This window comes from Protopterus annectens, chromosome 16.part0, assembly GCF_019279795.1.
Source record: "Protopterus annectens isolate FY-2018-M chromosome 16.part0, PAN1.0, whole genome shotgun sequence".
Lineage (NCBI taxonomy): Eukaryota > Metazoa > Chordata > Ceratodontiformes > Protopteridae > Protopterus > Protopterus annectens.
In genome coordinates this window covers 500544224-500567668 of record NC_056750.1, presented here as the reverse complement: position 1 = coordinate 500567668, position 23445 = coordinate 500544224, and the positions used below count along the sequence as shown (strand labels likewise).

Genomic DNA, 23445 nt, shown 5'->3' with positions numbered 1-23445 from the left:
CACCATCTCTTTTGCTATGAGTTATATACAGCCACAGGTTCTCCAGCTGTGCCCCTTTTACCCAGACCATACAGTAGAAATCACTGCCACCACCCACTAATATTTATCAGCTACTAAAAAGGCCCTTATCAATGGGTGTCCAATTCTATTGTGCAGTATTATTATCCAAATGGTAAGTGCAAGTGAACAGTCAAGGCTTATTTGGAGTGACTTGGACAGTATCACTATATACATATATACATCTACAGCTTAAATTATCTCTACCCAAACAGCCACTGTTGAAAGGTTTAAAAATATTTAATAATAAATAATAGAAACACAAGACAATACTTCTTACTACACAGTGCTAGTCAAGAGTTCAGAGATCACAGGGAAATGCTTAAAAATAATACAGTAGAATCCTATTTCCTACCTATTTCTAAGAGAAAACACGGCTCTAAAATAAACTTACATATAGAGCATAGGCAGTGCTGGTGAGTTGAATCTTCTCAAGACAAATGCTAAATGCTCTGAGTCTCTCTGTCCTTAAATTGATAACAAAACACTTAAACTAAAAAAAGAAAAAATAAAGTGGCGAAACACGGACCAATCCAAAAAGAAAAGATTTAATGTTAGCACTTTCATGCACCACACCTTAGTGCACTTCTTCAGACAAAACAGCTTTAAAAAAACTGTGGACATCAAAGATCTGTACACAGTTATCCCACAGCAGGTGGGCCTTGAATGGGTGAGAGAGTTTTTGCATATTAAACACTTTACAGGAGAAGCTATTGATTTAGTGATCTCTCTATTAGACGTTGTCCTGAAAAACAATTTTTTTATGTTTCAATGTGAATTTTTTTTACAAAAAACAGGTATTGCCATGGGCTCCCCTTGTGGAGGGAGCTTTGCAAATGCAGTAATGGCTTATTGGGAGCATACTTATATACTTTCTAACCCTTTGGTTGTTAACACAGTCGTCTGGTATACACGTTACCAAGATGACATTCTTATTATACTGAAAGGTTCCAAAAAAGATGCTGAATTATTAGTTGAAGTTATGGCTTCTTCCACGTCATTTTTGGAATTTACCTTTCAGTACCATGAATCATATATTAATTTCCTTGATATTCAGTTGCACAAGGACACAATTCATAATAGATTTAGAACTGTAATATATAGGAAACCTTTTTATAGCAATTCTTTCCTACATTTTTTAAGTAACCACCCAGGTTTTCAGAAGAGGGGGATTGTAAAGGGACAGTTAGTAAGGGCATCCAGAATGTGTTCTACTGATAACGATTTTCAACAAGAGTGTAACTTTTTTGCAAGAAATGTTCCTTAACCGTGGTTACCCATTGAGGTTGATCAAAGAGCTACGTAAGGAAATAAATAATAAGAGGTTAAATAATAGTTTGGGCCCACTTTTAATTAAAGGGTATCCATCTGAAGAAAATAGTAACGAAGGTGCCCATTTGCATAATATGGAAACAATATCCTTGGTTAACACAGATGGTGAAAAATATGTTACTAGTTTTTCAACCCAGTTCATTGATGTGTCAGAACAGTTCATGGACATTTTGCATTATAATTGGGTCATTATTTTGCAACAACAAGCACTCATTAAGGTTTTAGGTACAAAGTCAATAATGGTATTTAAGAAAGGTCCCAATTTGAAGACATTATTTGAACTGCCACATCAACAACATAATAAACAGAAAGGCATGTATAAATGTGGTAGATGCAATTATTGTAAATATATCCAAACTGGTCCTTTCTTTTATATTAAAAATACTAAGTATGGGATCCCCAAAAAATTCAACTGTGAGAATCAAGGTGTAGTGTATTTAGCTTCATGTCAATCTTGCCCTGTGTTCTGTCTTGGCAAGACGGAACGTCAACTGAAGCAGCGGATCTACGAACATATTTATGCTATATCCAGAGGTGTTAAAACTAACGCCTTGGCAAGGCACATATTAGAATATAATACACACAGTTTTAAGTTTGTAGTAGTTCAGCAAGTTCTTAAAAATCCCAGAGGGGGACCTTGGCACTTAAAACTGGAAGAACAAGAATTATTATGGCAACTAAAAACTAATGCCTATGCCTATCCAAGCATTAATGATGTTTGTTCAATCAAATGTTTACTCAAACTAAAAGCTTTAGAGCGTTAAATGTATAAAATTTTTTTTAGTATTTTCTTATTAATTGTAACATTATGCATGTGGTTGGTAATATATTTATTAATATTTTTTATGGGATTAAATTGAATTCAATTCAACAAATTTTAAGTAAGATGGAACAATGTTATTTATGATGTTTGTTGGTTATGTATAGTTAGAATTTTCTGATTAGTAGGTTGCTTTAAAAGCTAGGTTAAGTTCTTTAATTGTATTAATTGTGGTTAATTATAAATTACGGTTCCTTAATTGTGTAACCTATTTATTTGAGGTTTTTTTTAATGCTGTTTTGTCTGAAGAAGTGCACTAAGGTGTGGTGCATGAAAGCGCTAACATTACATCTTTTCTTTTTGGATTGGTCCGTGTTTCGCCACTTTATTTTTTCTTTTCTTAAACTGATACTACTTTACCACTGACTCACTTCAGATTACATCATTATTTTCGGTTTCCCAGGCAAACAGAAGCTCAGAGTGTAACATTCCTTTTGATCTTGCAGCTGGTCAGGAAGCCAGAGCAATAAAATACATTAAAATACATTATACATGCAAATTCTAGCAATTAACTCTGGTCTCAAAACATTAGCCAGAATTCCTTCATCCAGACATCTCGGCTCCGAGTTTTGACATCAAACAATTACACAATGCTTGACTTATCAGCTTTCCTACAGCAGAGTGCACTGTTGTTACATTTTTGCAGTTCCACATCTAACAGCATTTTCTTCCATTTAAGAGAGCAAGCCTGTGGCTTATATTAATATTTACAAATGACAGAATTATCTACAAATTCTATCTAGCTAGGCTGGCAGCCTTCACATATCTCCCCCCTGGAGAACTCAAGCTAGTTTTTCAAGTGACCCTTAAGAAACGGTGCTCGAGACAGTTAGGTCTATTTGAGTATACCTTACCCCATTCCCTGTATTGAGAACCCACCTGCGTTGGCATTGCTAATTCCACTGCGGTGCTGCACTGATATGTGATATGCTTGCAACCCTAGGCTCCATCTTAGCAACTTGACATTTTGCTGCCTGGCTCTGTTTAACCATGTTAGGGGATTGCAATCTGTCACTACAGTGAATTTTCTTCCATACAGACAAGGCTGGCATTTCTGCAGTGCCCATACTATGGCTAGACATTCCTTTTCTACAGCTGCATAGCATTCCTCCCTGGGTTGGAGCCTATGACTGAGATAAACCACTGGGTGCTCTTCTCCCTCTGAAGAAATCTGGCTAAGTACAGCCCCCACCCCATGGTTTGAAGCATCCACCTGCACAACAAATTCATTGCTGTAATTTAGACTGGCTAACACAGGGGATCCTCCCAAAGCTTCTTTACACTTCTGGAATGCCTACTCACATGCTGGGGTCCAGACTACCTTATCTGGCCTGTTTTTCCTTGTCAGGTCTGTGAGGGGAACAGCTATGGTACTATAACTGGGGATGAACTTTCTGTAGTACTCTGCTACCCCTAAAAATGCCCTCACCTGCTTTTTGGTAACAGGTGCAGGCCATACCCAAATGGCTTCTACTTTGGCAGGTTCTGGCCTGATCTTACCACTCCCCACTCTGTGTCCCAGGTAGGAGACCTCTACCATACCCACCTGACATTTGCTGGGCTTAATGGTCAACCCTGCCCTCTGTAGTCTGCCCAGCACCTCCCTGACATGTTGAAGGTGCTCTTCCCAGGAATATCTGTAGATGACAATATCATGTAGGTAAGCAAGGGCAAACCCTCCTGCTTCTGCTAGGATATGATCTGCCAGCCTCTGGAAAGTTGCTGGGGCATTTTTCATTCCAAAGGGCATCTTTGTGAGTTCATACAAGCCAAAATGAGTCTCAAAGGCTGATTTGTCTCTAGCACTGGGAGTCAAGGGCACCTGTCAGTAACCCTTGGTAAGATCGATGGTTGTAAGATACTTAGCCCCACCCATCTGCTCTAGGGCCTCATCTGTCCTAGTCATGGGGTAAGCATCTGATTCTGTGTGACTATTTAATTTCCTATAGTCCACACAAAACCTGGTGATGCCATCCTTCTGTGGCACCGGCACCACTGGGGAGGTCCAGGGACTGTTGGACTCTTGACTTACCTCTAGTTCCAACATCGCCTGTATCTCCTCCCTCAGAGTTTGTTTGACTCTCTCAGGCACCCTATAAGAGATCTGCCTAATAGGCTTTTGGGGTCCTGTATCCACCTGGTGCTGCAGAAGGTGGGTGCACCCTGGTTTCCCAGTGAATATGTTCCCCAACTCCTGTAACACTGCTCAGATTTCTCAAACCTGGGAAGGAGATTGCTGCTGGGACATTGCTACCCCTTCCACTGAGGTGTCAGTCTGAGCCTCACTGGGGAGATCAGTCACCAGATCTCCCTCAGACTCCTCCTGCAACCCACTGCAAATACTCAGCACAAGGTCCTCCCTATCTGTATGGTTTCATCATGTTAACATGGTACAATTTGTGCTCCTGCCTCCTGCCTAGCAGTTCTACCATGTAGTTAACATCCCTTAACTTTCTTACCACCTTGTAGCATCCCTCCCAAACTAATTGCAGCTTATTGTGTCTGACAGGAATGGAAACCATTACCTGCTGCCCTACAGCATAATCTCTAGCTCCAGCATTCCTGTCATACCATACCTTTTTCTGTTGTTGGGCTTCTGCCAGATTCTCCTGTACCAAGCTCATGAGTTCCCTGAGCCTTGTCCTGAGGTTTAGGACATATGCCACAACAGACTCCTTGTGAGATTCACACTCACCTTCCCACTCATCTTGAATTAAATCTAGAGGTCCCTCACCCTGTGCCAGTACAACCACTCAAAGGGTGAAAAACCTGTGCATTCCTGGGGAAGCTCTCTGTAAGCAAACAGATGGGGCAAATATGTGTCCCACTCCCTCTTAAACTGGTCTGCAAATGCCCGTAGCATGGACTTGAGTATAGAGTTTAACCTCTCAACAAGACCATTAGTCTGGAGATGGTCGGGGGTGGTCTTCACGTGCTTCACCCCACAGTACTTTCACAGACAAGCAAGCAGGTCTGACATAAAATTGGCACCTCTGTCAGTCAGTATTTCTTTTGGGAAACCTACCCTACTGAAAATTTCTAACATATCATTTGCCACCTTTTCTGCCTCAATGGAGGACAATGCCACTGCCTCAGGTTATCTTGTAGCATAATCTGCTACCACTAGTACATACTTTTTCCCTGTGGAACTTGGGGTACTTAGAGGCCCCACAATATCCATAGCTACCCTCTGAAATGGCTTCTGAATCACAGACAAAGGCATCAAAGGAGCTCTCACCTTGTATTCTGCCTTGCCTACCTTTTGGCAGTGGTCACAGGTCCTGCCATATCCTGTTACATCTCTGCAAATTCCAGGCCAATAGATGTTATGCATAATACATCTCTTTGTATGTTTTAAGCGCAAATGACCTGCAAAAGGAATATCATGGGCTATGGCTAGAAGCACCAGATGGTAGACTGTAGGCACTACCAACTGTTGTATTCTGTCACCTTCTAGCCCTCCCTCAGGGGACTACTGTCTGTACAGTAACCCTTTGTCCCAGTATACAAGTTCTCCCTTCACTTGAGAATCAGGTCCCTCACTAGCTACTTGCCTCAGGCCTTGCAATGTAGGGTCTGAGAGCTGCGCCTGTCTCAACTCTTTGTTTGTAACCCTCCCCAGCTCCCCTTCAACAGGAAGTCTGGCATCCTCTGACAGTGGTACCTCATTGTCAGCCTGGGTACTACTACTCACCTCTACCTTTGCAGTCACTCTGTCCAAGGGAACATCAGTACCCACAAGCAGCTGTGGCTCTCCCTCAGCCTCACTGCTACAGCGTAGCTTCCTCACTGAAGTAACCACCTCACCAGTCCTGGCTGCAAGTATGCTGTCTGTCTGGGTCTCCTCCAGGCTACCAGACCCACATGCTTGTCTCGAAGCCTGACTGCATGTAACTGCATTAACACATAGTACTGCCTCGTCAAAATCCTTCCCTATCAGGACATCTGCAGGATGGTAGTTTGGTACCCCTGTCATCTCAAGACAACCTGCTATTGGCATTTTGTCTTCCCCACTTACTGGCTCTCTCACCTTTTGTTCCCCACCTTGCCTCCGTGGACATCTGTATGCCACATGGCCCCACAGGTTGCATTCAAAACATTTAGCCCTAGGTCCTGGATGTGTATCTGAACTAGTGGCTTCTCCTGCTACTGGCAGATTCTGTTGGGGCAGTCTGGGCCAACCATGGGTTCCTTTAGATCCACGAGCAGTACTTGGGGTCCCTTTCGTGTGCAGGGATGCCTTGCTTGCTAGGTATAGATCTCCCTTCTTCCCCAACTCCTCTGAAGTAGCACATTGTCTGTCAGCTAACCAGATCCTCATGTCCTCAAGAAAAGTGCTAAGAGCTTATTCCCCTGACCAAAAGATCTGCCAGCCCTTCAAAAGTGGTGACCTGACATCCACTCACTCACCTATGAAAATAAGTGCTCAGTTCAGCAACATATTCACACACACTTTCATCTTCCTTGCGTCTATGATCAGAAAACATTTTAGTTTAAGTTTCAGGTGTTAGTTTAAAAAAATCTAACAAACAATTCTTAACCACAGTATAATCAAAACATTTGTAATCAGCAAGTTTAAACAATACAGTTACAGCTTTACTATGGATTAAGGGGGTGAGGAACCGTACCCAGAGCCTTTGGTCAACATCATACTGTTTACATACCCTCTCAAACATATGAATGAAACTATCAAAATTATCCCCCTCTTTAAACTGCGGAAGAAATTTACTGATCTTTTGAGCTTCTGGGGTCCAGTTATACCCTTCCCCATTACCTCCATGACTCTGGTGAACAGTCAGCATCTCCTTTTTGTGCTGCCTCTGCCGCTGCATTTCCACAGCTTCCATTTCCAAACGCTTGGCCTCCAACTGAAGGCTCTTTAGCTCTAGATGGATTTTTAAGTCCTCTGCACAAAGGTTGAACTGTCCATTCCCTGAGTGTTGTACATCTCCACGGCCCATCTGATCATCCTCCTAGTTGCTGTTTTCTGATGCAGCTGTGACCAAAGCTGCAATCATGCCTGCCTTAGTCAGGTTTCCCTGCATCAGTCCTTCAGCCTGGCACATCTCAGCCAACTGGCTCCATGTCAGCTTTCCATACTCCTCTGCTGACATGCTTGCCTGCTCTCCCTGACTAACTAAGCTAACAAAAGAAATAAAGCAACTGTGATCTAAAGTCTGAGTATTCACTGCATGGCTGACAAAAACACCTTCAGTGATCACTGTACACAAGCTACAGTAATGCACACTACCCACATCACTACAAGCCAATTAGTATTTGCCAACCAATTAATATGTGGTGTGGATATCCCACCACTGCCACCAATTAATATGTGACACCCGTGCACTGGCCCAGCAATCAAGGAGCCTCAATCTTCTCCACTAACACCAGTGAGGGGTGTCTATATTGGGAAGGATAACAAATACACACACAGTAAAGTACAATTTTTCTTAAGAGCACACTGAGATCACAGTCAGTCTGGGGCTGGTTTCTCCATTTCTCTCCAGATCCCCAATAAGACTCCCCACTGGCACAGCTAGAGGGTCCAGATCTCAGCCTAGTGGGCAAGCTAAAACCTCCAGCACCCTCTCTGTCCAACCAGTGCTTCATGTCCCTGCCCAAGTAGCTGACACACACACACTTTGAGATAAGAGTTATATACAGCCACATAGACACTCCTGGAGAAGGCTGGCACAGGTTCTCCAGCTGTGCCCCTTTTACCCAGACCATACGGTAGAAATCACTGCCATCACCCACTAATATTTAGCAGCTACTAAAAAGGCCCTTATCAAAGGGTGTCCAGTTCTACTGTGCAGTATTATTATCCAAATGGTAATTGCAACTGAACAGTCAAGGCTTATTTGGAGTGACTTGGACAGTATCACTATATACATGCAATGTACTCTAGAGCTTAAATTATCTCTGCACAAAACAGCCACAGTTGAAAGGTTTAAAAATATTTAACAATAAATAATAGAAACACAAGACAATACTTTTTACTACACAGTGCTAGTCAAGAGTTCAGAGATCATAGGAAAATGTTTAAAGTAACACAGTAGAATAGTTCTGACATCAGTACAGAAAAGCAACTAATCTGATCTTCCTATTTCCTAGCTATTTCAAAGAGAAAACACATTTCTAAAATAAACTTGCATATAGAGCGTAGGCATTGCTGGTGAGTTGGATGTTCTCGAGACAAATGCAAAATCATTTCAGAATACATCATTATTTTCTGTTTCTCAGGCTAATAGAAGCTCAGAGTGTAACAGCCCTTTTGATCTTGCAGCTGGTCAGGAAGCTAGAGCAATAAAAGACATTATAGATGCAAATTCTAGCAATTAGCCAGAATTCCTTCATCCAGACATCTCGGCTCCGAGTTTTGACATCAAACAATTACACAATGCTTGACTTATCAGCTTTCCTACAGCAGAGTGCACTGTTGTTACATTTTTGCAGTTCCACATCTAACAGCATTTTCTTCCATTTAAGAGAACAAGCCTGTGGCTTATATTAATATTTGCAAATGACAGAATTATCTACAAATTCTAGCTATGCTGGCAACCTTCACATATCTTCACAGTGTGCTTTCCTAATTGGCAGTTAGGTTAAAACTGTTTTATCTTTACTTGTATTTAAGCCTTGTGTTTCTGCAGGTTTTGGCATAGATACTCAGAGCTGCTTGTCATTTGGTGACTTTGCTACTGATTGCTGAGAATCTGCTTTCACCTGGAGCAATCTGCTACTGAAAAGACAAAAATAATTTTTTGCACTTCTCTTATATACTGTGACTGTACTTCAGCAGTTTCTTAAACTATTTGCTGCTATTCTTGCAGTTTCTAGCAAAAAAAGCTGTTCTGTCTATTGCTGCTTTAAGTAGTTAATTGCACTGTATTACATTGTATCTGTTAGTTGTTGGGCTGTTGTAGGTAGTTTGTGTGATCTTGTTACACTTGGGCTGCAAACCAGCTATTCTGCATTAGAAAAATTATTTTTCTGCACCCTTGTGGAAAATGTGTGCTGATCTAATCTGTCCAAGTTGGGGATTGCTGGTGAAATGTTTATTATGTGCTTTCCAAATTGGTAATTAGCTTAAAATTTGATACTCTCTGCTCGTATTTAACACTCGCATTTACAAGGTGCTGCTCTTCACTCAGTGGCAGTTAGCAGTGTCCTGTATAGATGCAAATTCCTAGAAGCTCGGCTTTCATTAAACAGCTGTCAGTGAACCCCTTCCAAGATTCTGTACTGCTCTAGGAGCAACTTAGTTGCACAATGAACAGCGTCGCCATATTGATCAACCTTAGCTTGCACAACGTATATGCCCATCTTGTAGTCTCGATGCTACCAGCACAGTACTTTCAAATTAACCCATTCCCTTCCCTAATAAAACATACAATAAGAACCTACTATCATGGATGGGCAGTTTCCCATCATCTTTCTGGCCAGAGTGATAGATATGAGCATCCTGAGGCAATGTATCAATTATCTCATGTATACTGACAACCACTTACTCCTGAAACAAACAAGTACTTTATTTGAGAGATGTAGTTACACTATGAAATTGGAGGCAAGACTCTCACATAAGGACAAATTGAATGTCAGTTTGTCAGCACACACACTTTCCACACTAAATGACCCAACATAAAAACCCACATATGTGGAGATACTCACTAGTAACTTGCCAAAAGATCAGCAGCCTCCCAAATGTAAACTGCTTAAGCACATAATGCAAAAAACAACCACAATGCATAATAACACACACACACATCCACCCCCATCCGCACCAGTGTCTCAACAAATAAGCCCATAAGGCGTTACACCACAAAACCTAATGTATTGGTCATAGGTGACTCCATTGTGAGACATATGGATGTTCTTTTCTCCAGGCTGGCTAAGCATTGGGTTACGGTTAGCTGCCTGTCAGGTGCCAGGATCTGTCAAGTCACTCAACCACAAGTAACGGCATGACTCCATCATAGTCCATGTGGGGGTGAATGACTCAAGACGTACCTCACTGGACTGTATGAAGGGAGACATGACTGAGCTCTCAGATTGTGTCACAAGCAGGTATAAGCCTAACCTTAAGCAGAATTCTGCCTTCTCCAAGGATGATAACACAATACAAACAAAAAATAATTGACTTTAATAATTGGCTTAGCTTCTGGTGTCATTCCAAGGGTATCCAATATCTGTCAGCCTGGGAAGACATGGTCGACAGGCCAGCCGCTTTGCCAGAGATGGTCTGCACCTGTCTTCAGTAAGCTCTGAGATACTGGCAAAGACATTCACCTCCCCTAGTGTGCCTTTTTCTAGGCATTGTCAAAATAACCAACCTCCCAACATAACAAAATCTTCTCTAGATAAACTCACAAGTACTGCTGCTTAATGCTAGGCTAGGAGTCTAAACAAGGAACTGTGCTTCCTGGAAGCACTCCTCACTTTGGAAGATGCTGACATCTGTGCAGTCACCGAGGCATGGTTCAAAGGTGCAGGAAGCACACCAGCTATGCAGGGCTACAATGCCTTCCATGTGTTCAGACCACAAACTGAACATGAAAGACCAAAAGGAGGGGGTATATCCATCTTCATTAAGGCTAAGTACATCTCGAGACTGGCCAAACCTTATGACTGTCTTGAGCTACTCCATGTCCAATTAGCTGTAGGCAAAGCCCTATATCACATCATAACTAGCTATAGGCCCCCCACCATGAAACAGGAAAAGTGTACTGCATACCTGGACTTACTGGAGTCACTTGCCACACAGTCCCACACCTTACTCATGGATGATTTTTATTATCCTAACATCATGTGGGAAATGTACACAACCACAAACATGCTGGCTCAGGGGTTCTTGGACTTTGTCAATGCAAATGCTCTGGAACAGCTAGTCAGCACACACACAACAGGCTCAAATGACCTGGACATAGTATTCACTAACATGGGAGAGCATTGTAACCCCCCCCCCCCCGTGTGTTGTCCTCCCTGGTAAGATTGGACCATAAATCAATCTTGTTCGATGTAATTATTAGACCAGATACCTCATCAAGCTCAAAAACATTTACATTTTTCAAAGAAAAATTATCTCTTAAAGTGATGGTATAAGAAGTTTCAAAGCCCCCCTTGAACACAGATTACAGTGACTCCTATACAGAGGTGTACACCAGTTCCCTGTATAATCATTAAGCAGTTGTATAGAATTGGCTATACCTGACAGGATTAAAACCAGGTCTTGCCGAAAGTCACCCTGGTGCACCCCTAGTATAAACAGGCTGTACAGCAACTGAAAAACTAATATTTAAGAACTAGAGGGAACTGGCTCAGCACAGGAAGAAATCCCTCTCTAGCTTAAACAAACAAATTAGAGACCTTGTCAAGTCCTCCAAAGCTAATTATGAAGCAAAAGTAGTCTCTCTAGCTAAGGATAATCACAAGACATTCTTTAACTATATCCAAAATCTAAAAGGGAATACCCAGCTATGCGCTAAACTGGTTGTGGATGGAACTACCCATACTCAACAGGAGGTAAATGGCCAACCTGCTAGCTGACAGATTTGGAGCAAATTTCACCCCCTTGTCCTCTCCAGTCATCCTCCAAGTATACCTGCTAGCATTCCTCAGCCCATTATCTAAAGAGAATGGGTCATCTTGATTCTTTCCAAGGCCAAAAACATGGCATCAGTGTGTTAGATAACATCCCAGGATGCCTTTTAAACAACTTAAAGCATAACCCTAGCAGACCCAATTGGATCCCTATTTAACCACAGCCTGCAAACTGGCTATGTTTTGGTGAAATGGAGGACAACAACAGTAATCCTGCACAAAGAGGGACCATCAACCGATCCCGGGAATTATAGGCCTATAAACTTTACTAGCCTCATCTGCAAGGCCATGGAATGAATCAGTATGGACATTATTAACAAGGGCACAGGTAATTTCCAAACTCTGGAACCAACCCAGTTCAGATTCATTAAATGCTAGATCATGTCTGTTAAACACGGTTGACTTCTTTGAGAAAGTCACCAAGGCTCTGGATGAGGGAAAAAGACTGCATACCACCTGTCTTGACCTGACGAAAGAATTTGATGCAATTCCCCATTCAGGTATTAAAGAGAAACTCTCATAGTTGAGAATTAAATCCCTACATTACCAGATGGGAAGACAACTGGCTCACTGACAGGACACATACTGTAAAAGTGGGTGACTTCACCTCTAGCAAAAGACCAGTCATCAGGGCTGTACCACGGGGTTCTGTTTTGGGCCCTTTACTGTTCAGAATTTATTTCTCAGAAGTCCAGGCAAACTTGGATGGCCTGTAGCTGACCAAGTTCAATGACAATTGCAAATTGGGAGCAGTTATTGATTTCCTTAGTGTTGTTAATAAACTGCTGACAGGTTTCACACAGACAAAATGATTAGTGCCAAAGCCACAGATTAAAGCTAAATGCAAAAAAAAAAAGCATTATTATTCCCTTTAGGAAAGCTGCCATCCCTGCTAATTACATTATAGACAACACTCCCCCAGGTATAGACTCAGTGGTACGCGATCTGGATACTCAGGTTGATAGCACCCTGAACTTTGACCATCATGTATCCACAGTAGTAAGAAAATGCTTCTATGTGGTACATCTTATAAGTAAAGGCATCATATCTAGGTCTAAAGATGTTAAAATTCCATTATACTCTGCCCTCATCAGACCAGTAATTGAGTACAGTGCTCCCTTTTGTATGTACCTCACCAGACACCTGAAACAGTTAGAGAGACCGCAGAGGTTTCTCACCAAGAAATTACAGGTTACACAAACAAGTCCTGCACAGAATAACTGAAAGCCCTGTCACTGTATTTTTTCTCCTACACGTTGTTAAGGGGTGACCTGTGCCTCATTTACAGGACAATCCCTGACCCAGCCCTTACATTCGTAAATCAAACTGCATGAGGGTCACTCACTCCATGGATCTTTTACCTAGCTTCTGACATGAACAAGTCATGCTGGTGAAATAGATATAGCTCACAGAGACTGCCACTTCTCTGGAACAAGCTTCCAATTCACGTGAAATGGAGCCCCTCCCTGGCCTTCTTCAAATGCAACCTAGATCATTGGATGAGTGACCACAGATTCACTCCTGGTGTAGTGCCCATGTCCTTCCTAGACAGAGGAAGTAATTAACTACATAGTCCCTTACTTCTGCGAACTTCACTTACCTAACCACCAACAATTGGGGTAACTCTGGATAAACATGGCTAGGCTTGTAAGGGCTCCAGGGCTGTTAGCCTAGTAACCTTCTATGAACCTATGAAAATGAATGCCTTCTACATTGTTTGGATGTACAGAGGCAATTAAAACTTTATTTGGACTGTACTAAAGCTTTTAGAAAATCTTGTCAGTTATCTCCTTTTCAAAATCCAGGTTGGGTTCAGTATCTAAAATGACTTTATCCAAGTGGCTATCAGAATGTATTTTGTTTGCTTCTTCTTTGAAAGGTAAGACCCTACCACAGAACTCTAAGGGTCATTCTACCAGGGCTATGGCTACTTGTACAATATTCTTATCTAGAGTATCAATGGATGAAGTTTGTGTAGCTGCTACTTGGCTTGGTCATAACACTTTTGTTTCACATTATAAGCTGGATGTTCAATCAAGATCCATGGCTTCTTTTGGCTCCACTGTGTTGTGGACTATCTTTCCTTAGTTTCTCTCGAGGATTTTTCATAGTTGGAGACTCTCTCCCTCAGGTTGAAGTCTGACTGAGCAGACAATGTTGTATACGAAAGTTATGTTCTTACCATAGCAATGGATCCATGTTGTCTGTCTCCATCTGGTTCTCCCCACCTCACATACAATGATTAGGGAGGGATGGATGTCAGTGAATGACAGCAGCTATTGGTGTCTTTAAGGGTGTATTTCCTCATGCTAGTATTTTTATTGTTGGGATGCCAAGTTCTACCTTTAATTGCCATATTACTCATGCGTACCTTAAAACCTTTTTATAAAGCCATTTTTGGCCCTCTGGCTCATTTGTTTTGATGGAATGGGAGCTGGGTATTCCCAGGCTTGGCAAGAGCCATAAAACCCATTTGTTCCTTACTTGGGAATCCCCAGCAGTCCTTTATTCCTTGGTGAGCGTCAGGTGTTAGAGAGTGGGCCAGTTTACTTTTCCAGAGGGGTGACCTACTCTTGCCTCTATGGGAACACCCCCCCTTTCCCCTCTTAGAGACTTCTCTGAGCTTGCAGTCACTACTTCTTGAGGGGAAGCATATCTCTGCATGCTAGTTTCTACTTAGCTACTAGGTGTCAAGCTCAACTGGCTTACAGACTTATGACTTCACTGGGTGAACACCTAGTTGTCCCACTGTCAACCTTGTGGTGACCCCTCTCACCCCCAGGATAGGGGGCTAGCATTGGTCACTCATTCCCATCCTAACTGACCAGCTCCTACTAACATCCAAGCCATTAGTCTAACTTAATTCACCTGTGACATAATCAGGGCTTTATCCTTCTAAGCCATAGAGTTGGCTTTGACCTTATTTACTTTGAGAATTATAATTAGATCTTCTCTGAGTAGGGTGTGGTTTCCATTTATCAGACAGGAAACAGGCAAGATACCCCTGGAAAGGATGGCTACACCACCACACCTTTATGATTTTTCTGAGCCCTGCTAGTATTTTAGCTATGTGAGTTATATCTTTAGTAGCATTAGACAATTTCCACAATGTCTCATTCAGAGAGAGAGAGAGAGATAGACTATCTGATCCTTAGAGGTGAATGCAGGCATTAATTATTTTAGTTTTATTGCACATACTACTTGCATTGATGTGGGCAGTTCTGACGCCTTTCATATGAGAGCAGTTGTCTTTATTATGATCAAGTATGACACATTTGTCCAGGAGACCAGAGTTAGGATGTATGTCTCCAGGGAATAGCAAAGATACAGGAGGAAGATGAGAAAAATACATGGAATGTATTTTTAAATGTATTATATAGTCTTTATCCTCTGTTATTTCCTAACCTTTAGGATATATGGTTGCTTTATTTCAAATATGTATATAATTTGTTGTTGGAAAATAGAACATGCCATTAACTGAAGTTCAGAAGACTGATAGTGCAATGTTCCCTTTTGTGGATACTGGAATTCAATACAGTAAACTCTCAGTTAACCGGAACTCAAGCAACCAGAACTCTCAAGCAACCAGAAAAAAAATCGGAGAAAAAACAGTGCAGTATGAACAGTTCTGTTTTTTGTGTTGCACTTTCTTTCCCCCTGCAGAAACGTACCTTACATTTTTAGAGTTTTAGAATTTTAAAAAGGAAGATACAAATAAATTCCCTCTCTTCTCAACCTGAGAAGAAGTCAAACCAAACAAGTCAAATCGCTAAAATGTCAACACTCGAGCCATACTCACTCAGTTTGCATCAGATTGCACATTCTCTGTCCAATCTCTCACACACACAGTCTCTTCAGCTTTCATACATGCATTCACTCACTGTCTCTCTCTGATCTCTCACATACACTCTCTTCAGCTTTCATACCTCTCTCCGATATCTCTCACACTTTTGCTTCTGCTTTCATACATGCATTCAGACACTGTCTCTCCGATTTCTCACACACTTCAGCTTTCATACATCTCTCTGATCTTGCGTATACACACACACACACACACACACACACAGTTCTTTCATACATGCATTCACTCTCTATTCAATTCATTCACTTCTAATCCACTCAGCATGCCACTGAAAACCGTTCCATGTGCCATGCTTTCTAGCGGAAATATAAGTTTAAAATATTATTCCAAACAGGCTTTTAATTACTGCATTTCAATATTAAAATCAAATCAAGACAGTGTTTATAGTGTGGTATAGTATAGGGTACAGTATTTGTCAGATCTATTTTTAATAGTAACTCTCAAGCAACTAGAAACTACACGTTAAGTTGTCAATCTCGCCTTCATTCTTGCTGGATGGGTTCGGAGCCGATCCTCTGCTCCGACTCGGCCACTTACTAAAGCTCGAGAGCTTATTTTACCGGCTCAAGGCAACCCTATATCCCATGATGCTAGGCAATAACTCCCCAGATCTCGTTTGCCGCTTTCGCTTGCGAGGTGCGTTTTTTTACTGGCTCCTGGTAAGTCTTAGATATAGAGTGTTCAGTCACCCCTTTTGAGTAAAATTTTTCTACCTAGTTATTTCTTTCAATAGTTAAATAACTACCCTTAACTTTATTACTTTTTTATACCTTTCCTTTTTATCCCTTATATCCCTCCCCTCCACTTTTAGGATAGGCCTTAAGCCTGCCCCTTTCCTGTTTTTTCTTAGGGATCCTGTGGAGTGTTTGGGTGTGTCAGTATCCCTATTAACATTTTATTGTTAATTTATAATTTTTCGAGAGTGTGTTTTCTGTTACTTTTGTGTAACCCTCGACACTGTTATGTCGAAGGAACCTAAAGAAGCTAAGGTCTCAGGCTTTAAGAAGTGTGACTCGTGCTGTCAGAAAATGTCTTTGACAGATGGTCACACTTCTTGTGTTTACTGCCTAGGACCCCTGCACCTGCAGGACTCTTGTTCAGTATGTCATGCATTCAGTCCAAGAGTTCTGCAGGAGCGCAGGAATAAACTGATACTTAGGGGCTTGTTAAAGCCCGAGGGCTCCCCAACGAAGTCTGCATCGGGGAGGCCCTCGAAACCTGCAAAACCGTCGGCTCCAAGTACTAAGCCTTCGGCTGCTGGTTCCTTGTCTGTGCCTAGATCGGCTCCGGCAGAAGCCGATCCCTTTGAGTCACAAGTTCTGGTCTCATCACCACTCGGTGCCGATACCTCTGAGCCCATGCTTGCGCTGTCGGCTCTGGCTGGAGCTGACTTGTCTTTGGCTCCGTTGGCTACATCTAAGAAGAGGTCAAGATCTTCTTCATTGGAGTCCATCCATTCGGCTCCGAGGTCTCCCCTGCTCTCGGAGCAAAGCCATCGGAGCCGATCTTCTCGGTCGTCCAGACTTTCAGATCACGACCTTGAGAGAGTGGTAAGTAGGCTGTTAAAGTCTCAGGCATTGGCCCAGATGATCTCTAGCCCATCTCATCAGATGGTGGCTATTTCGACTACACCTATTTTTCCTCCTTTGACTCTCCCTCAGAGTTTGGAGCCGGAGCTCCTCGGAACCGTGACCGTTGCGGCGTCGGAGCCGATACCTCCCCCTTTGGCTCCTTCGTCTTCTGCTCCGATCTCCTGTGTGATACCTTCATTGGAGGGATCCGGGTGCCTGATCTCTCTCGTCGGCTCCGAGGGGGCGAGTGGCATCAGACCATTGTCTGACCCCGTTCTCCCTCTCAGAGCGTTGGTGCTGGTGAGCTCGGCCCCGACATCGGCCTCGGAGCCTTCCCTGTCGGTGCGGCCTGGGGTTCCTACCTCTTCGGAGCGGGGGCCCTCTGGCCTTTCTGATAGGGGAGCCTTCGAGGTAATGAGGAGCGTACTAGCCCCAGGGCTTAGTCAACGGTCAGTTCCATCAGCTCCTCCCAGTACAGTGCCTGCTGATGTCTCTTCTCACTCTCTTGCTCCCGGACCCAGAGATCCAACGCCTCAGGTTTCCCCACTGGGAATTTCTTCCTCTTCCGAGGCTTCTCCTGACCTGTCAGCGGAGCCTCCGCATAAGAGGACATGTAAGAGGAAGCATGTGGACACCCCTGAGTCTATTACATCTGACACCGACTTGGATGAGTCGGAGGGATCCCCAAGTCCCCTCTGAGGATGTTTCTTTCTCAGACATCCTGGAAATCCTGAAGCAGAGGGGGAACTGGTCTTCCCTTAATCCTTCTGAGGACGAGTCGGTGTACCTGGAGGCATTCGGTTCTCGACCCTCCACCTCCTGGGTGTCTCCGCCTTCGACCCCTTATGGAAGTAGTGGCTCGGAAGGCGTGGTCGGCCCCGGATTCGGTGGAACCCACCCCTCGGAGGCCATCTAAATTCATTACAGCACCAGTCGACAAGCAATTCCTGACAAAAGGTGTACTGGCGGATGCCATGGTGGTGGCTGCAGCCACCAAGAAGGAACTAGCTGATCCTTCAGTACCTGTCCATCCTCCTAATAAGGATTCTAGGACCATGGATAGGTATGGTAAGTGGATGTTTTCTTCAGCGACCTTTGCCATGCGGTCGCTGAATTACCTGTGTCACTTCACCCGCCTTCAGAGAGATATTCTCAAAGAGTTGGGAGAAGTCTTACAGGATCCATCAGCTGCTGGGTCCCAGGATAAAATAAACTCACAGCTTGGAACCCTGAACTCGATTGTTAACTCCTCCATGTCTGATTTCATATGCAGCCGATGGAGCGAGTAGGGCTGCAGGCACAGGAGTGGACTTAAGGCGCCACGCCTGGATGCGGCTGTGTAATTTCAGGACCCTTTCAAGGTGTCCTTCACAAATTCCCTTTGATGGTTCGGCTTTGTTTGGACCTCAAGTGAAAGACACCTTGACCAGATGCGAGCAAGATGGCAAGACTCTTTCTGCCGAGGGAGTCTGTTTCTCCACCCTTCAAGACCATACCCTAAGGTTCAGTAGGGTGGAAAATGTGGTTCCAAATCTCAAGGAGTCATGTCTGACACAAGAGGTCAGTTTACCCCAGAGGCAGAGGGGTAACAACAACAGACGCCCCTAGGGGCAGAGGGGTCTGCAAAACCAGGGTAGCAGGGAGCCTCTCTGACAAACCCTTCCAGCATCCCTGAGATGTTGCCCGATTGTCCACCTTCGGAGGCAGTCGGGGGAAGATTGTCGCTGTACCCAATAGCCTGGCTTTCCCTTACTCAAGACAAATGGGTACAGTCGATCATATCCGAGGGTTCCAAAATTCCCTTTATCCAAACCCCAATTCAACAAAAGGGAACCCTTCTAGACGTTCCACACGGTCTAAGGGAACTAGCAGTATCAGAAATATCAAAACTGCTAGCAAAAAGAGCCATCCAGACAGTCCCAGCAGACCAACTAGGATCTGGAATCTACTCAAGGTTGTTTTTAGTACTGAAAAAGACAGGGGACTGGAGACCAATATTAGATTTCAGCAAACTGAACAAATTTGCAAAGAGAACAAGATTCTGGATGGTCACGCTACAGTCCATTCTGCCCTTTCTGGGCAAGGACAATTGGATGTGCTCCGTGGACCTTCAGGATGCGTACTATCACATCAAAATTCACAGGAGCTCCAGAAGGTTTCTCCGCTTTCGGCTGGGGGCCAGTCACTACCAATTCAGAGCCCTGCCCTTTGGTCTCACTACAGCCCCCAGAGTGTTCACCAAATGTATGGCAGCGGTTACGGCTCACCTGAGACGGCAAGGATTCCAGGTGTTTCCATATCTAGACGACTGGCTCCTCACTGCCACCACCAGGCATCAACTTCTCCAAGCCACAGCTTACACCATTCACATTTGCAGAGGGCTAGGCATCTCTATAAATTTCGAAAAGTCTGCCTTGTCACCTTGTCAGTCTATTACCTTTATAGGCACCAACTTGAACACCGTACAACTTTCAGCAAAGTTAACAGACCAAAGAATCTTAGATATTCAAAACCATGTCCAAGTTCTTCAGAGCGACAGAATTCAGGCCAGGTATGTCCTGAAAGTATTGGGTCTTATGGCGGCCTCCATAATACTTCTTCCCCTTGCATGTTTTCACATGCGTCTTCTACAGTGGATGCTGTTCGCCCAGTGGTCTTTTCAGCAACTCCCCATGCACCACAAGATCATGATAACTCAAACTTGCAAAAGTCATCTGTCCTGGTGGATATTGTCCCCTCAAGTCCATCAGGGCAGACCTTTTGTTCCTCCTCCCCCGGTCGCCACGGTGACATCGGACGCCTCCCTGATCGGGTGGGGGGGGGGCATTTTCAGGGCAGGATGGTCCATGGCACTTGGCAACCTTTCGAGCGCCACCTGCACATAAATGTCCTAGAGATGAGAGCAGTTCTTTTAATGTTGCAAGCCCTCCATGACTCTCTTCCCCTAGGAACTATTGCAATTCAAACGGACAATATGTCCGTAGTGTGGTACATCAACAAGCAAGGCGGAACCAAGTCCTATCCCCTGTGTCGAGAGGCACTCAGACTTTGGCAATGGGCGATCTCCTCTCAGCGGTTTCTGATAGCAACGCATATCCCCGGGAAGTCCAACTTCATAGCGGACAGGTTGAGCAGAGCCATACTCATGCCGCACGAGTGGTCTCTCAAACAATCGGTAGCGGAAGAGATTTTTCAGAAGTGGGGTCTTCCTTGCTGCAATCTTTTTGCTACATCCCAAAACAGCAAATGCCCCGACTTCTTCACCCTCTTCCCCCTTCCAGGCCATCCCCTCAGAGACGCTCTAGTCCAAGATTGGCCTTGGGGACTTCTCTACGCCTTTCCACCGTTTCCTCTAATTCCACAAGTAATTCAGAAAGCAACCGCCTTGAGGGCCAAGTTGATTCTCATTGCCCCTTATTGGCCTTGACAGATATGGTTTCTGTTCCTACATCATTATCTTTTGGTGCAGCCTTGGCATCTGGACCCAGCTCCAGATCTGTTGACCCATCAGTCGGGGCAGCTGCACCAATCCCTACATTCTCTCAACCTCACTGCTTGGTTGCTCCACTTCCATCCTTAACCAGGCTTCCTATGATTTCTAATACCGTCCGGGATATCATAGTAGCTTCCCTTAAATCTTCCACCAGAAAGATTTACACTAGTAAATGGAAACGTGTCTCCTTCTGGGCAAAGGCAAGGAATTTAGATCCTTTTACTGCCCCAATTCATTCGGTCTTAGACTTCCTAGCCAAAATTTTTCATTCAGGGTCTTCTGCCTCTACAGTAAAGGTTCAGTTGGCAGCCATATCGAATTTTCATACAGGCTTATCGGACCACAATATCATGTCCAATAAGCTTTCCAAAGCCTTCCTTAAAGGTGTATATTTACTTAGGCCTACGATCAAAGATTCTCCTCCTCAGTGGGATCTTAATTTAGTCTTAACATCCTTAATTCTCCCCCCCTTTGAACCTGCGGTCTCCTGTTCATTGAAATTTCTTTCATGGAAGACACTTTTCCTAGTCGCCATTACTTCTGCTAGGAGAGTATCAGAGCTTCATGCCCTCTGCATTCATCCTCCCTACTTAATCTTCCACAAAGTCAGAGTTTCTCTAAGGACTAATCCATCCTTCTTACCCAAGGTGGCTTCGCACACAAATTTGAATCAATCAATTGATCTTCCAGTTTTTTTCCCAAACTATACCAACAGAGCGGAGCAAAAGCTACATTATCTAGATGTTCACCACCAGCTCCGGTACTATCTGGATAGAACTAAACAAATAAGGAAATCTGATCAACTGTTTTTATCTTATGCAGAAAATAAGAAAGGCCTTCCTGTTTCCAAGGTAACCCTATCTAGATGGCTGTCTTCTGTGATTGCATCTATTTATCAACTCAGAGGCAGGGAATTATCTTCTAAGCCAAACGCCCATTCAACTAGAGCACTAGCTACATCTACAGCTTTTCAAGCTAGACTACCAATAGACACTATCTGTGCGGCAACCACATGGGCCTCTCCTCATACCTTTGTTTCGCATTACAAATTGGAGATGGCCTCCAGGGACAGAGCAACATTTGGTTCCACCATTCTTAAGAGTCTGTTCCAATAAGCCACCCAGGATGAAGGTGCTAGGACGGTCCCATCCAGCAAGAATGAAGGCGAGATTGACAACTTAACATTGAGAAGTTATGTACCTACCATAACATTCCATGTTAGTTGTCTTCTCTCGCCTTCTTTTTTGCATTCCACCTACCATCCCCCTAGCCTGGACAGACCGAGAAGATCTTCCCTTCTTTGAAGGGTCCTTTTATTCCTTTGTTCACTATCTAGGTGTCCTAGGATATATATATATATATATATATATATAGTGTAAATAATTATCTTTGGAGGTTTTTATTCCTCTTCCTCTTCCTTCCAGTTGGAGGATTTTGTTTTATTGGCCTATGCTAGGTTTTTCAGCTTCCAAATGAGATCTGGGGAGTTATTGCCTAGCATCATGGGATATAGGGTTGCCTCGAGCCGGTAAAATAAGCTCTCGAGCTTTAGTAAGTGGCCGAGTCGGAGCCGAGGATCGGCTCCGAACCCATCCAGCAAGAAAGAAGGCGAGAGAAGGCAACTAACATGGAACGTTATGGTAGGTACATAACTTCTCATTATCCAGCATCAACCAATCCCCATGGGTGCTGGTTAACTGAGAGTTTACTTTGTTATGTCGATAGTAGTTAAAATTGGTACACACAAACATGACTCTTATCCAAAGCGTTAGGAAAAGAAGATTTACCCTTGTAAGACAGCTCACCATTTCATATGATCTTGCAGATCTTGGTTCTAATTTAATGGCCCTGGTTACGAATGGATGTCCTAGATATATGATGCCACCTAGTTTAGGGTGGGAGGGAGTTATCCTGGGTTAAACCTTCTAGGTTTTCATACCTGGATACAGAAGTTTCAAAATGTTTTTTTTAAGTCTCTGTATATGTCCAGAGTACATGTGTGATATTAAAGAGGCTAGGCCAATAATCTGCAGGATTATATAATAATGATGATGAAATTAGAGGGATTGAGACAGTGTACTTTGACTCAGAGGTCCAGAGGCTACATTGTTTCCAGTGAACTTAAGATGAATTAAATTTATTAATGAGTAAAATCTGATATTGACCAGAAGATTGTACATCAAGGTCTTGGTGGTTTCTCATTTATGATCTGTTCTCATTGGCGAAATGATCCCAGTGACCTTAGGTATATGGCAGACAGGTCCTCCTAAGTGTACTCTTTCTTCTGTTAGTCTTGCAACGAACAGGAAGACACTGAATGATTTGCGATACAAATAAACTCAAGCAAAAAAAGTCATAGCAACTGAACTTCTGCTGGTTTTGACGATCAAGCTAAAAGAGCAAACCAAAACTTTCAAATATCTTGACTTGACATCTAAAATGACAGATACAGGATCCATAGTTCTTCACAAGTTTTTAATAATTAAAAATGCTTTTGGAAACAGAGGGTCACCTTTCAAACAAAAACAAGAATATATCGCTCTGCCATAAGATCGCTTCTGTTATTTGGAGCAGAAATATGGACTGTACTGAAAACTAATATCCAAAAACTAGAATTTTTTTCAAATGCAGCTTCGGATCAATCTAAACATTAGTATAAAAGACCAGTACAGAAGCCATGACACATAAATGATATACAATCAGTTTACTA

The 23445-nt window shown here is 43.2% G+C and overlaps 1 protein-coding gene across 1 annotated transcript in view; it reads left to right on the top strand.

The window, feature by feature from the left end:
- ODF2 (outer dense fiber of sperm tails 2) overlaps positions 1-23445 on the top strand; it is a 1208318-nt gene that overhangs the window by 1073108 nt on the left and 111765 nt on the right. The window lies entirely within an intron of this gene.